The sequence below is a fragment of the Mustela erminea genome, chromosome 6 (genome assembly GCF_009829155.1).
Source record: "Mustela erminea isolate mMusErm1 chromosome 6, mMusErm1.Pri, whole genome shotgun sequence".
Lineage (NCBI taxonomy): Eukaryota > Metazoa > Chordata > Mammalia > Carnivora > Mustelidae > Mustela > Mustela erminea.
The window spans coordinates 29,488,716-29,505,308 of NC_045619.1; the positions used below are offsets into that span (position 1 = coordinate 29,488,716).

At 38.1% G+C, this 16,593-nt stretch overlaps 1 long non-coding RNA gene across 1 annotated transcript in view; it reads left to right on the top strand.

The window, feature by feature from the left end:
* The window catches only part of LOC116593038, a 157,970-nt gene extending 149,478 nt beyond the window's left edge, over positions 1 to 8,492 (top strand). Inside the window, exon 5 of the long non-coding RNA XR_004286719.1 lies at positions 8,308 to 8,492. This is a non-coding gene — a long non-coding RNA (uncharacterized LOC116593038). The remainder of the gene's footprint in view (positions 1 to 8,307) is intronic.
* The last annotated feature ends 8,101 nt before the right edge of the window (positions 8,493 to 16,593 follow it).

Below are 16,593 nucleotides of genomic sequence, written 5' to 3' on the forward strand. Positions count from 1 at the left end.
AATTTCTTTTCTTAATCTTGATTTAAAATTTAACTTGAAGGTCAGAAAAATGGCTTCAAGAAATGTGTTAGCACTTTTACTAAAGAGTAGTTTCTTCTCATACGTGAAGAATTATTTTGGATTAGTTAACACATCCCTCTAGACTTGCTTGGGTAGACCTGCAGAGAGCGGTGTCTTCCCTGTGATTCTCATCTCCCGTATTTGGCCACTTACTTCTGCCCCATGGTGGGACAGAGACCAAGGACAAGACCAAGCTGCAGATCATCCAGTCTCTAACTGACCAGATATTAGGGAGATTCATTTCCAAAAGGAACTTCAGTTTAGTATTTTGTTCCCAGTCTCTCCTGTGATTGTTATTATTCTCATTTTTCTCAGGCTTAGTTCTACCTTGAGATTAAGAGCTACACCTTCAAAAAAGTCCAATGCAAATAAGTATATAAGAAAAAAAAAACCTGTATTCTCTAATCAACCTATTAGAAAGAATTATTTACTCTGAGTGAGTGAGCATACAGCTGTGTGTAAAACAGTTTTGGATAGTATTGATTCTAAGCCAAATGCCATCCCTACTAAGAACGTTTGGAAAAAAAAAAAAAAATCAAAGAGAGCACAAAAGTAACAGTCACATGTATGAGCCCTCAAGATATTCCCAGATTTGTGCAGACCTATTCACGATCACATGGCAAGTATTTATTTATAAAAGCTTATTTCTAGGAAATAAGAATAGGAAATACTAGGTTCCCATCAATGACTACATCATTTCTCTATAAAATAAGATTTTACACTGGGGAAATTCCAGGAAACACTGCTATTTTTCAGATTCTCTCAATGACTCCTATGTCCATTAGAGGGGTCGTTTATAACTCTCCAATACTTGAGCATCAGTGAAAGTCAAGTATTTAAAATTATAATGTCCCACAGTAAAAATATAATGGGTGTCTCAACTTACTGGAAGCTCCTGTATGTAGTCACCTCTGTCTGTGATGGATTGGTGCTTCTCCTCACTGGATCTGGAGAATGCCAAAGAAATGCACGTGACCGAATGACACTTCTGCTATTTCAGGAGAATGGGTATGAAGGTAGAGGCTGCTCAGGGAGGAACAGATGAAGAAAAGCCTATGTTTAATGTTAGTATACATTAGGAGGAAGGAGGGATGAAAACTATTCACAAGTTAGGCTGAATAGAAGAGCATAAAAGCTGTCATCAGTCTGATCATAAGGCAGGATATTTCTAAGGAACAGAAGACATTTTATATCCCAAGAACAACGGAGCAGAAAGCAGAAGGTGATGCTCTAGTGACACGAACTCAGAATCTTGAGGCTCTAGGGTCCTATTATTCCTCACGTCCACTCACCTATTAACAACAAGCCATAAATAGAGAAACAGACACCGCATCCCTCATCTCCTATAAGTTGGCACAGCTATTCATCTTTAGTGAGATGGAGGTCATAGAAAAACCTGGTTTTGTGAACACGAGAAGTCTAGAAATAAACACTCCCCATTTGCCACTAGCCATTAGGAATAAGACAGCAAAATTAATTTATTTTAATGTGATACCCAAAAGGCACATGTTTTCCTTTCCATGTGATTATGAAAATACTGGATGTCCCCTGAGGAAAGAAGTCCTTTTTTAGACTTCAAGAACAGACAACCCAATTTTCTCTGAGTTTGTTTTTCCTCCTTTCAGAGCGCACTTAATTTGTTAATGCAGGAGTGCATTTGTCACCAATAAAATTCATCTCCACTCAATAAACAGACTGCCTAAAATTAGTCCTGATAGAAGGGAAGCTAGGGGAAGTGTACATGGTTGCATGTTATGAAAACATAAGTTAATGGTTTAGTTTGTAATAAGATTTTTTTATATCCAACTATTGCATGGGCCACCTGAAAAAGATACAGAAAAACCATGCTTTTATTTACTTCTGCCACGCATTGGCTTTTATGATTACTGATCAGAAAGCAAACGGCTTTAATAGGGGCTTCATTGCCATTAAATGGGGCTGAAGCCTATCAGGGTATATTGCTGTCAACATTGTTATAAATCAACAAGTAGTGAAATTGTGATTATTTGTAAGAAACTATGTCAAATGTTTTGGGAGAAATAAAAAATGGATGGGACATGGCAACTCTCAGGTTATGGGCAATCCAACAGGGACACCCACATGGACATAAATAACTGCCTTACAAGGCAGAGGGGATGAAGTGTTTGATTAGAATATTTTTTTGGCTGCAAATAACAGATACCCAAATTAAACTAGCTTAACAGTAAGGAAGTTAAGTGTCATGCAGAAGAGGAATTACCGGGTTCTGGCAGACAGTAGTGGCTGACCCTGTAGTCAGGGATGCACTTCCTCCTACCTCTCCAAGCCAAGCTGCCAGTCGCAGCACTGGTCCAACCTAAGACTGGTGACCTTGCTGGGAAATGGCTGCAGCAGCAATCAGAGCAACATGCTTCTTTGTTCACATCCAGTAGGAGAGAAAGACTGAATTCCTTCTCCAAAATCCCTTTCCTTGTATTGCATTGGCCTGTGTCTGAGCTCATGGCTGATAGAAGGGATAGCGTTACCTTTGTTGACTTGGACCATGCCCAGAGTAGGAGAGAAGCTGGGAAGCTGAGGACAATGCCCGTGCAGGTACGGTAAAGGAGCTAGACCTGAAGGACATCCCATCATTCACAAAGCTGGGTAGCTTCTTCAGGGTTTGCTGGGTTATCCTGAGGTTCAGAATCGCCAGCAATGGAAAGCAATAAGCGACACTTAGTATGGGAAAAATGTTTTTAAAGCCTCTAAGAGATGATTCATTATGCCTTCTTGACATTTCTAAATTTGGGTAAGAGGAATACCTCAGTATTCTCCCTTTCTCCCAAAGTCAGATAATCATTCTAAAGTGGTTGCCAAGCATTTCTTAAACTGATATTTCTAGCTGCTTCCAAAACAGTCTGTCACTAAACTCACCCACTCTACAGAGGAGGGGGAGAAGAAGCAGTTGCAGTGATATTACTTTTTATAGAGATGTTAATTCTTCAGGTTTGTCAGATTTTGAAGGGTAATAAGATGCTTTCAATCTTATAATGCCTCTTGTTTGTGGGCACCCTGCCCTATTCAAAATTTACATCTGATCCTTTGCACTTAATTGTATGAATGCTTTTTTAAAATTTTCTTAATTTTTAGTATTTACAATATGTCATGTGCTGATATAAGCTCCTATAGGCATGATAAGCTTATTACATGTAAAAATTTATTTAATTTTCATTGCAATCCCTGAAATATGAATTATTATCTTCACTTTACAAGTGAGGAAACTGGGCCACAGAGAGATTGAGTAATGTAAGATCACTCAGCAATCAATGGCAGAGTCAGGATTTGAACCTATGCAATCAAGGTCGAGAGTCTGTATTTTTACCCACAACAACAGAATTACCCATAAGTTATCAAATTTCTGCACCAAAAAAAGAAATAAAGCTTTGATGTTTGGCCCAGACATACCTTAGGTACTGACAAAAAGTCTTCATTTTTAACTACCTTCCAAGATAGTTAGTCTTTCATTTATCTGTTCATTCAACACATTCATTAATCACTCACCATTTGCTAATCATTATGGTGGGTACCTGAAGCTTATAGTCTAGTTGAAGATAGAGAAAAATCAAGTACAACATAGTAAGAGCTATACAAGAGGTGGTAACAAGTGCCACTGGAGCACAGAAGTCAAACGTGGGGCTCAGAAAAGGCACATGACTAGTTACAGCAAAGTACATGTTGAGGAAGGAGTTGGCTAGGTGTCGTGGAAAGGATAGGTAAAAAAAGGGTAACTGTGGCCAGTACGTGAGGGGGATAGCAGAGCACAAAAGACATAAGAAGGGCTATGCTAAAGAGTTTAAATTTAGTCTCAGAGTAGTAAGTATAACCAGAAGGGTAATTAGAAAACAAAACAAAAAATTCAAATAAATAAATAATAAAGAGGAGAGTATTGTTTCTGAGGAAAGCTGGAGGAGAAAAAGAATTAACATTTGTCGAACACGTAATATACAAAGGATGAGTATTCAGTGCTTTGGCCATACTTTGTCATTTAGTAAGAACTTTCTAAGGCTTAATTTCCTCCATCGGAGCTCAGAGAAGTCAGGTAACCTGCCTCTGGTCTCAGAGAAGACCTAGAGTTTGAATTTGTATCTGATTCCAAAACCAATACTTTTTTCCACTATCCACTATAAAGATTTCCAAGCTCCTCCAACTCAAAGACCAAAAAGAAGAACCTTTCTACAAACTTTAATTCATTCTGTGAAATTATATCTCCCTTAAATAATAATATATGTAATATATAATAATATATATAAAATGATATTATATATATAAAATAATAATATCATACATGAAAGAATGAAATATCACTCTGAGAAATTTCTCTTCTCTTGGAAGACCTGAATATATGAGGAAATGATATTAAGAAAACATACACCAAACACACAAAAACACCTGATAGTCAACCAGGATAGAAACATGATAACCACTGAAAGTATCTTCTCTGCTTCCCATAGGAAAGAAAAAAAGAACCACCACCACGACCACCACCCTCCCCCACCCTTCCACCATGTCCCCAGGGAGAAAATAAAGTTCCTGGAGCTTCCTTGAATTGCTCAGTGCATCATTTTGTATTTGCAAAGTACACAATCCTAAAGAATGTGAGGTTCATTCCTACTTCTGACAGGGTGACCCCACGTGCCTCAGCTTCTAGCTGGAGAGCCAGCTTCGGGAGAAGAATGCTCATTATTTGCTAAGGCTAAGTCTTTGTTATGTTCCCATGAATAACTTATAGCTGTGTGTCCTCATGAACAACAGCCTTGACACAGCTGATGTGACAGGATCATACACTGATTCCCAATCCACCCTCCCACGAGAAAATGGAATATTTGTGCATTTCACATATCACCAAGACAGGCTCTTCAACTATTTATAAGTTGAATAGAAATTTCCACTACTTCAGCTGGCACAACTGGCTGTACCTAACAACTGGTAAGGGATCCAACCAGAGCCTTTGGAGTCCAGCTTTGGCAATAGTGGCAGGGGAAGGGAATAAGGTCTGCACCGAGAGACCTTCTCCTCCAGCAGACACTCCTCTCATTTACTCTTCCATACCACCACCACCACCACAACAATGAAGGAAGCCCCCCACCCACCCCCTGCCATTTATAGGATTTTGCTAATAACTTCACAAACATGCCTGTAGGTAGGTGCCTGTGCCTTATCAGTACTTAAAAAGGACTCACTGAAATTGACACCAATCAATATCACAGTTCCCTTCTTCCAGAATAAGAGTTGTCACCTCTAATTCAGTCCTGTTCAATTCAAAACAGACTCATCAAGTACCTTCAATGTATTGGTTCTGGAAATTTAAAGATTAATAAAATTGAGTCCTTGTCCTTCAAAGGTTTAAAGCTAGTAGGGGACCAAACAGGAAACATTGACCTGCTCTGCCACAGGAAACCCCAAAGGACAAAAGAGGTTATTTAACAAAAGCTAAAGGATTATTTTATTGATAACAAATGCAGACTCAGTGCTGCATACATTCTTCATCTATTTAACCCTCATAGCAATCCTCCCTGGGGCTAGTCCTGTAACGAACCTAATTTTTCAGATCAGGAAACTCAGATCAGAGAGGTTAAGTGATTTGCCCAGTCTGACAAAGCAAGTGACAGACATAAAATTCAAACAGCCCAGTCTAACCACAAAGACCATGCACTTACTTATAAAATTATATTGCCTCTCCGCAGCAATTTACAGAGTTAATGTTCATGATCATATCCATTTATTATTCAAGAAATATTTGCTACATGTCTACTATGTTTAAAGCACTGAAAGGGATGCAAATAGTATGAGGGAATGGTTCTGAACTTCTGGCACTTGCTTTTGACAGTCATCATAGGCAAAGAGTTTTGGATGAGATCAGTCAGTGTTTCTGGAAACATTTGAAGAATATGCTTATGTTCCAGGTTCTGAGAATATGGAGCGATTTTCAAAAAAAGGAAATGTCTCTGTCCTCCTGGAGCTTATATCCTGGAAAATATGCAGATAAACACACATTACATTGAAAGTGGTAAAGACTATGAAGAAAAATCAAGTTGAGCAAGAATGAGGAACTGAGGGGATAATTTGTCATTTTGAATCAGCTGATCAGCAAAGCTTCTCTGAGAACTAGAGAAGAATCCTGAATAAGGAGAAGAAATTAGTCATGTGATCACCTGTGTGAAGGGTATGTATGGCTAAAGTAGAAGCAATGGCAAGTGGCAAGGCTCCAAGGTCATAGCATACTTGGAGTACCAAGGATTTCAGTAGGCCAGATCGTGATGAAAGAGACTGAGAGCAATAGGAGATGCGTGGAAAGTCAAAGGGTAGATCCATCAATGTATAGGATTCCCATTTGCTTGGCAAGGCAAAGGGAAACCACTGGAGAACATTGAATAGTGGGGTGACATGCTCTGATGAACTGTTTAACCTCAGTCTGACCACTGTGTGGAGAGCTGATTATGGAAACACATGAGTAGAAACAGGAAGACCAATTAGAAGACTATTACACAAGCCTAAATTTGAGATGGTGGTGGGTTAAACCAAAGCAGAAAAAGCAGAGGTTGTTAGATTGGAGGTATATTTTTCATAGTAGTGCTGACAGACTAGATCAGATGTGGGCTCTGAGGAAAGAGAAGAGTGAATGTGCTCAAATTCTTGGAAGGGTGCCTGGCACAGAGTTTGTATGCAATATGTGGAAATTCGGTTCTCTTCTCTCAGAACTCAGCACAATTTACTTGGGGGAAATAGGTCATGTACATAACTAATTACACACAGAATCTATAAAAGGAGCCCTAACAGAAGTCTAACCTCATGGCTACAAAACAACCATGGGCAAGTAGATTATATATTACCTCAATTGCTTTGACCAAACTAGTAAGGAGCCTCATGTGTGTTCAAATAAACCAAGTGGAAGATTTACTAAAAGAATTCTGGTTTTATCAAGTATGGGGGGACTCCTATTCTTGGTGAAAGTGTTTGTCACTACTACAGGTAGAACATAATTCTATTTATTATAAAAGCCAAATATTACTTTCCAAGAGAAGTCTTCCATGGAACCCCCCGCCCCATGCCAGGGCATCTCTCCTTGCTACAGCCTCTCAGCATTCATTTGTCTTTCCATTACAGCTCTTGTCAGTTTGCATTCAACTAATATTTGCCCAACCTCACTGCCATCCCATCTTCCTTAACTTTGAAACATTTGACTAGAACAAAATATAGTAGGTGTTCAAAAATATTGTTGTAAAAATGAATCAATACTCCCATGTTCATTGCAACAGTATTCACAATAGCCAATATGTGGTAACAATAAACTCTAAGTATTCATTGACTGATTAAGAAAATGTGGTATATAGATATAATAGAATACTATTATAAAAAAGAAGAAAAAGAAAATTCTGTAATACTTAGTAACATGGATAAAACTTGAGAACATTATAGTAAGTCAAGTAAGCCAGTCACGGGAAGACAAATACTACGTGATCCTACTTTACATGAGTTATCTAAATTAGTCAAATTTATAAAATCGGAGTTGAATGATGATTGGCAGGGGTTGGGAGGAGGAGAAATGGGGAGTTACTGATCAATGGACATAAAGTTTCCGTTGAGCAAGATGAGTAAACTCTAGAGACTTCTGTGCAACATTGTAACAATATTCAGTAGTAAGTATTTTACATTTACACTTTAAGTATTTTACACTTAAAAATTTGTTAAAGAGATAGATCTCATATGAAGTGTTCTTATGATAATAAAATAAAAATTTTTAAAGGAACAATAAAAATGTGTTTAAAAATATTTTTTATTCTTAAAGCAGAGAGCAGATGGCTTATGAAGAAAAATGGAATGACATTTAATAAGTTATGGGTACTTGATTCAATTTTTAAAATTCTACTTATAATCACTAATTATTCTACTAGTAATACATAGGATTTTGCTTCAATAGAACCAGAACTGCTATGGAGAAATTGTTTCTTACAAACCGTCTAGGATGTTAGACCATGGTAAAAGTTTATGGTTTTGTAGCAGGGCTTATAAAATGCATTCGAGGGGCCCCTGGGTGGCTCAGTTGGTTAAGTATCTGCCTTTGGCTCAGGTCATGATCTCCAGGTCTTGGGATGGAGCCCTACATTGGGCTCCCTGCTCAGTGAGGAGCGTGGTCTCCCTCTCCCTCTGGTTCTCCCCACCCCACTCATACTCTCTCTCTTTCTTTCTCTCTCTCTCTCGAATAAATAAAATCTTTTTTTTTTTTTAAAGGTGCATTTGAGATTGACTGGGTATTGACTGAGAATAATTGGCCTGTATAGCTGGATGCAAATGAGATGTGTCTCATCTGGATTACAGCAGTAACCCGGTAACTTTTCTACTTGCTTCAGATTTGCCCTCTTACAGACAATTTTCAACAAGACAGACTGATTCTTTTGAAAAGTCACTCTTCTGTATCTGTCCATACCTCTCAGAATAAATACCAATATCCTTATCATGATCTACCACATTTTTATTAGTCAAGAGCCTGGAAGGAAGATAGATAGTAAAATTAAACTGGTAATTGAGAGGAGCTCAAACTACCTCCCCCAACATCCTAATCCCCTTAGCCCCCTTCAACTTTTTTGTTTCTTTTTCCCCATTGTATTTATTACATATTATAATACTTAGGATATATGATAACATACTACATTATTTAATTTTTTCTTACATCTATTGTTAATTATCAAGCTCTCCTACTTCTTCACTAGAACATAAGCTCCAAGGAAATGATCTTTGCTTTGATTTTTTAAATTGATATATTCTAGTGTCTAGAAACAGTGCAGAATTCATAAACAGAGGGAAATAATCCTCTTAAGTAGAATTATGTGTCTAATAAACTTATGAGGATAAGAAAACTGAGTATAGGGGCGCCTGGGGGGGCTCAGTGGGTTAAGGCCTCTGCCTTCGGCTGGGTCATGATCCCAGGGTCCTGGGATGGAGCCCTGTGTCGGGCTCTCTTCTGAGCGGGGAGCCTGCTTCCCCCTCTCTCTCTCTGCCTCCCTCTCTGCCTACTTGTGGTCTCTGTCAAATAAGTAAATAAAATCTTAAATAAAAAAAAAACTGAGTATATCAGAACTACACTAAGGAAAAGTACTTTCTAATCAGACTTTTCACGAATTTAAATAGGTTAGACAGTAGGTAAATGATCTCATCTTCCGCATCAGTTTTCCCCCCACAAAGCAGGGAACTCAAGAGCTATGCAGATGTACAAAGCCTATACAGTTCTTAAAATGAAGGCATATTTTTACAGTGGCATTAATAGCCATAAAAGCTTTGCCAATAGTATTTACGTGCATTGTAGTAGCATTTTTAAATGTTGGTTCAGCCTCTAATAAGAAATTATAAGTACACAGTGTCTGCAAGCAGCGAATTGCTCTTCTTGAAATATCTAATTTATCTGCAAGCCAAAAGCAAAGGCTTCTCTTCGGAGATAATATTGCAATATCCCATTTAAAGTCACCCAAAACGACAAAGGGAAGATCTAACTAGGGAGTCATTGACCTCATAATAGGAAGGAACTTCCTTTAAACTCCCCTTTAAAGGAATATTTTTAAAGTAGGTTAGGTATCTCCTTGAAACAAGAAAATCTCCTCAGATGTCTAGTTTTTGTACCCTTCAGGCTCTTGTGCCCCTCATCCGCTTTATCCAATTCACCAGGGTCATGGCTTCTGAGAGGTGATATGGTTAGATAAAGGGCTGCTTCTGTAGATCTTTGCCTACATACATTTCCACCTCAGGCAATTCTCTTACAGACTCACTCCTTGAATAAAAATCTGGGGAATCAACCCAGAAAATAGAAAGTGCCTTGAAATTAGATGTTTTCTTTTCTTTTTTTCTAACACCGTAAACCAGAAAATGATTTCATGCATGTGTGAACATCAAGAACTGTGACCATGGCTCATCAAGGTCAGACAGTTTAATCTTAGTAAATCTCAGGGTAGGCAAGGATGTCATGAGAAGAGGCATTGGTGTGTTTAACGTATACGTATAGAATCAGGGAAGTCAAAATTTCATTTGATTTGGTGTCAATAGAAAGAGAAACATAAAATCAAATATTGATTCAAGAAACCCCTGGAAATTAGATTCTTTTCCTTCTGTTTTTAGAGAATTAGCCAAGGAGACTCCTTCCAACATAGGGGGGAAAATATATAGATCTCAAAACTTAACTACATTTTGACCAATTATGAAATAAATGTTTACTTGGAGATATTTTTCAGATTCATTTTTCTGTCACTTTGAGTTGTGCTATGATGCTTAGGGTTTTAAAGTGTGAGTCATAGGAACCTTGAATTTGGAATGCCTTAATCTTTTATGAAAAACTTGAACCACTTTTTCACAAAGAGGTTTATTAGATGTATGCATAATTTGATAGACATTTATGGAAATAAGCACTACTGATGGTAAAGATTAGTACTTCTGAACGAAAGAGAAATGTTACTCAAGAGGAGAAGTAGGTATAATTTACTAGCTAAGCCATGACAATTAAAATATAAGTTCCACTCAGACAGAGTTAATTTTGGCCTTGTTCATCATTGCATTCCTAATGCAATTCCTAATGCCTAGCACAATTCTGGGCCCTTTATAGAGGCTCAATAAATACTATTTATCAAATAAGTGAATAGTACAATAGATGAATGAATAATCTTCTGAATCCAAATGAAATTATCTACAGAAAATAGAAAACCAATTCATTAGAAGGCTCTTAAAGCTAGATGAAGCTCTCCTTTACCGGGGGCACCTGGGTGGCTCAGGCAGTTGAGCATCAGCTCCTGGTTTCAGCTCAGTTCATGTCTTAGGATCTCAGGATTCTGGGATCAAGCCCTACGTTGGGCTCCACATTCAGCACAGAGTCTGCTTGGGATTCTCTCTCTCTCTTTCCCCCCTCCACCTCTTCCCCTGCTCACATGTGTGTGATCCCTCTCTCTCTCTCTCTAATAAATAAATAAATAAAATCTTAAAAAAAATTTTCTATTTGCTCTTCATATACTTTCATCAAGAATCCACATAGACCATAATTAGTTCTCCTGAATTGTCATACTCACAAGGGTAGTAATTTATAACTGATTGCAAAGTAATAAATTAGCTTTCTGACACAGATTAGTCCTTTGTTCCATGAAATGTGGGTTGTACGAACCAGTTTTCCTCGTATTTCTTTCAAGAACTGACCATGTTCGTTCTTATACTTGAAGAAATTTTATAAATTTAGACAGCAACCTATAAGACTTGTGGCAAATATCCATCCCACTGTACAATGCATGTATTCCATGTAAAGAAATGTGCTTTGTACCTTGCAGACACCCCTTCTATCAAGAAAGAAATGTCCATCATGTTTTTAGTGTTCTGATACATTTAGGGAACTTTGCTCATCTTTTCTTTCTTTAAATTCTACCTCATTAGGACTTAATGAATGTATATATTTGATCATCTGTAAACCTGGATTTTATGTCATCACTACAATCTTTTCTTTAATTTGACATTGCCTAGGGTAGAAAGTAAGGATGGAAGGTTTTTTTTCCACCATTGATCCCTGTTGAAATCTACACTAATTACACACATGTGTGCATACAAGCACTTGTTATTTCACTCAACCAGTATATTTGATGTGCGTATAGACAGTTAGCTCCTCCTAAGTAATCAAGCACACTGAGGTGAGTACAGTATTGCTTAGTGACAGTTTATTTGATAAATTTCAGCTGACAGTCTGTTAGGGCTACCACAGCAAAATACCACAGACACGGTAGCTTAGATAACAGAGATTTATTTTCCCACAGCTCTGGAAGGCTGGAAGTCCAAGATCAGCAGAGCTGGTCTCCTCCGGGCTTCTCTGTTGTGCTTGCAGATGGACCCCGTATTGCTGCTGGCTCTTCATGTGGTCATCCCTCTGTACATGTGCATCCTTGATGTTTCTTTAATGTGTTCAAATATCTTCTTCTTACAAGTTCACCAGTCAAAATAGAGTAGGGCCCACCCAAATTGCTTCATTTCAACTTAATCACCCCCTTTAAAGGCCCTCTATATCCAAACACAGTCAAGTATGGGGGGGTTAGGGCTTCAACATTTGAATTATGGGGCAGTGCAATTCAGCTCATAACACGTAAATGCTGTGTTACTATAGGACCATATACAGTATACACTGGAGATGTAGGCTTGAAGAAGTAGTGATAGCAATACAAAGCAGGGTTGTATTGTATGACTTCAGTAAGTGAGATGGTAGGAATTAATGAAGGCAGACATAGTGGGATGAAAGATTGGAATTGAAAGAAAGTAACCAATAAAGACAAAGGTAGCTTTACTTTAAGTACCATAGTGATCTCTGAAAGAATAATAGATCATCAAATGTGGTTTCTACCTCAGTCTTGTATAAACTAGATCCTTTCCTGAATAGAAATGGACTGACCACAAAACTAATGACATTCAACTTCAGCACCCCCTCAAAGCTCTTTCTAGAGTTATTGCTCTAAATTTATAATTGTAATTATGTAATATCTTACCTTAAAAGGGCTTTGGACTCCAAATAACCTGTATCCATCCCAAACTGCAAGTATATTCAGCCATTTTCATAGAGGTTTGGGCATTTCTTAGACTAAACTCTTAGAAATAGGTATTTACTTGGAACAAATTATAACTGTTATGTATTATTAAAAAAAAACGTGGCTTTTGAATAATAATCCTTCATTGCAACAGCAGTTACTACAACCTACATTTTTGTCAATTTGGATCTTCAACTGACTTTGAAACCACAGGTGCTCAGAAATATCCTGGTCATGTCATGTATGTACTAGTCTCTTTGTGTGTCACTTTCTCTATCTCTCTTTTACACACACACACACACACACACACACACATACACACTCCATAGAAACATTTATTTTGATGCCAGCAATCAGAACTGGGCAACTCAACTGTACAATTAATTTAAAAAGTAAATTGTGTATGTTGTAGTTGAAAATACATGTTTGAAGTCTTCCCATTTTCTTTTTATGGGGAGCCTTCCTTCTCTCATTTCTTCTCCTACTTCCCTGAGTGTGCACATATCCAAGCCCGGCCAGTATGACATTTTCTAATTTTGACCTTAGCCACAAAACAATTTCTTACTTTCTCTGGAAAAAAAAAAAAAAAAAAAAAAAAAAAAAAAAAGGAGAGTATAAACATTTTAAATAATGCAAAATGTTATTGCAGAGTAGACCTTTCCAGAGGCATTGCACATGGTGAGAATCAGTTTCATACTGTCCCCTTTAGAAGATTTCTACATTTCATTTTTCAGTTTTGTACATAGCTCTTCCTAGGGACAACCCTGCAATTTAAGACAGAAAGGTGGCTCTTAGTTGAAAAGCAAAAATAGGCAGGGAGATGAGATGGGTGAAGCAAGACAGTTCAATTTGCCTAACAAAGCAAAATTCCCGAATTGAGTTACTCTTAAAGCACTGTAATCAGCCATGTTTCTTAAAATGCCTGGGTTATATCTAGCCCCACTCACACTATGGTAATTATCAGCTGCCACCACGCAGAAGTACTGCATTCCCTGCTACTTTTTTTTTTTTTTTTTCCAAAATGTCAGCTTGTAATCTGAAGGAAAATTACAAACCCGACTTTTTTTAGGAATGTTTAAAATAAACCCACAAAAGCACCAGGCCTGTTACAATTACTGTCCTGCTTTAAGGGAGAAATATCCCAGGTGGTGTTTTATCTCTGCAGCGTCTATTTCGAAAGTTTAGCCACAATGAAAGGAGCAATAGTGCCTTATATAAGTGCAGACCAATGCCAGTTTTTGGAAGAAGCCAAACTCCTTTAAGAAGCTTTTGGACTTTATTCTAGATAAATACGCGCTACCTGAAGGATCATCACGTTGGTGCTACTTTAATAAAATATCACTTCAAAAAAATTGCAGTATTGATCATCATTTGTATATGCTGATAATAATGTGCAGAGGTTAACTCCCTCTTATTTAACAGGAACATAAAACCCATATCAAGTAGAATGTTTTATGCTAATGGCAGTATTTCCAATTAAATTGCCAATATAAATCGCTTTGACACGCCATCATTCTTTATTTTAGCAATTACTTTTACACCACACACCTTAGAGCCTTCTATCGTTCAGTTTGTAAAAGAAAAATGAAATACCAGTCAAAACATAATAGGGAGAACCCTACTGAGAAAACTTTTTAGCATAACAAAATCCACATGTGTTCAAGGCACTGGTGGTTTACAAGGAGAGTCTGCCCAAAATGCTAAGAAGCCTTTATTTTTTTTTTTTAAGATTTTATTTATTTATTTGACAGAGATCACAAGTAGGCAGAGAGGCAGGCAGAGAGAGAGGAGGAAGCAGGCTCCCTGTGGAACAGAGAGCCCGATGTGGGGCTCAATCCCAGGACCCTGGGACCATGACCTGAGCCGAAGGCAGAGGCTTTAGCCCACTGAGCCACCCAGGGGCCCTGCTAAGAAGCCTTTAAATGATGGAAGCAAATCACTAAGAAATCCATAAATTCATCTTTTCTCAGACATGTGAGCTAGGCCTGGGATAGTAGACTGAAGACTTGGGCACAGGAGATCTTGTTGCTGTCCTAGCTCAGCCATGGCTTACCTACTCATGGCTAAGTAGCCTTGATGATGCTGAGCAAATCTCTCGCCTTGGCTTCCAAAAACAAGGTTCCAACCCCTGCTTTCGCAACAAGAAGTTCCATAAGAGATGAAGAAAAACTAGGTCGCTCCATGAATTCAATGCAATTCAGGACACAATTTCCAATAATAGTTTCCTCCTATCCCTTATAAAATATACTTCATCCCTGTGTGTGTCCCCTGTTTATATATCCAAAAGGGAGAAAAAGTATGAAAGGCAGTGCTAGGTTTGTATCCCAGTTACAATTTCCCGCTAACTGTGTGACCTTGGACAATGCACTTCACTTCTAAAGTTCCAGTTTTTTTCATTTATAAAAATGGAGTAATATTCTTTATCTTGTAAAGTATGGATGATGATTATATAATCTATATATATTGATTATAGATGATTATAGATTATAGATGGTATTTCTTTTTTTTTTAATTTTTTATTTTTTATATACATATCCCCAGGGATACAGGTCTGTGAATTGCCAGGTTTACACACTTCACAGCACTCACTAAAGCACATACCCTCCCCAATGTCCATAACCCCACCCCCCTTCTCCCAACCCCCTTCCCCCAGCAACCCTCAGTTTGTTTTGTGAGATTAAGAGTCACTTATGGTTTGTCTCCCTCCCAATCCCATCTTGTTTCATTGATTCTTCTCCTACCCACTTAAGCCCCCATGTTGCATCACCACTTCCTCATATCAGGGAGATCATATATATATCTGTGTAGATAGATAAAATGCATAGATAGATACATAGATACATAGACTTAGATAGATATATAGATACATAGACATTCACTCATATATAATATATACTCTACCAGCCTTGGAGAATATTGCTTCCAGCTCCAACCAGAAATGGGAGTCAGTAATTCTCATGTCATTAAATCAAAGTTTTAAATACACATAGCTGTAGGACCATTCACAAGAGTATGATCAGACTGGCACTCCAGCATGTCAATGTAACATTAAAATTCTTTATTATCCTGTTCACTACCACAACCAGGAGATGACGATAAGTGTTATTTGTCTAGCCAAGGTGTACCATCTCCAGCAGGTAGAATAGACCACCTCCAGAGGTCTCATCTGCCCATCCACAGCCAGTTTTAGTAATTTAAAAATGGAATTACATCATTTTTCTACAACAAATCAGAATAGTACCAGGTTCAGTGCAGATTGGAATGCATTTGCTCCAGTTTTATCTTATCAACTCATCACTTCAGATTATTTAATCTAGCCAAACAGTAGACCAGAGCATGCAAAACACCTGCATGCTTCAAATGTAGGTCTTAGCTTGGGTCTCCTACCTGTGCTGACCCTTAGCTTAAATAATTTAATTAATATACTCTTTAACTTTACCAATTAATTAATTAATATACTCTTTAACTTTAACTTTTCTCATCAGAGTAGTCCATGTTCGCTGCTGTTAGTTCATGAGTGGAACTATATAATCTGGCCACCCACCAGGACACCTCGGTGGCTCAGTTGGTTAAGCATCTGGCTTCGGTTTAGGTCATGCTCACAAGGTTCTGGGGTTGAGTTCCCCCATGGGGCTCTTTGCTCAGCAGGGAGCCTGCCTCTCCCTATGCCTTCTGCTTCCCCCACCCCCGCTTGGGCACTCGCTCTCATGCTCGCTCTCTGACAGATAAATAAGTAAATAAGTTAGTAAATAAATATGCAAATACATAAATAAACTCTTAAAAAAATAAAATAAAATAAAAACCTGGCCCTCTGCATGCAACTTTTCTTTTTTTTCCTAAAGATTTTATTTATTTATTTGACAGAGAGAAATCACAAGCAGTCGGAGAGGCAGGCAGAGAGAGAGAGAGGGAAGCAGGCTCCCTGCTGAGCAGAGAGCCCGATCCGGGACTCGATCCCAGGACCCTGAGATCATGACCTGAGCCG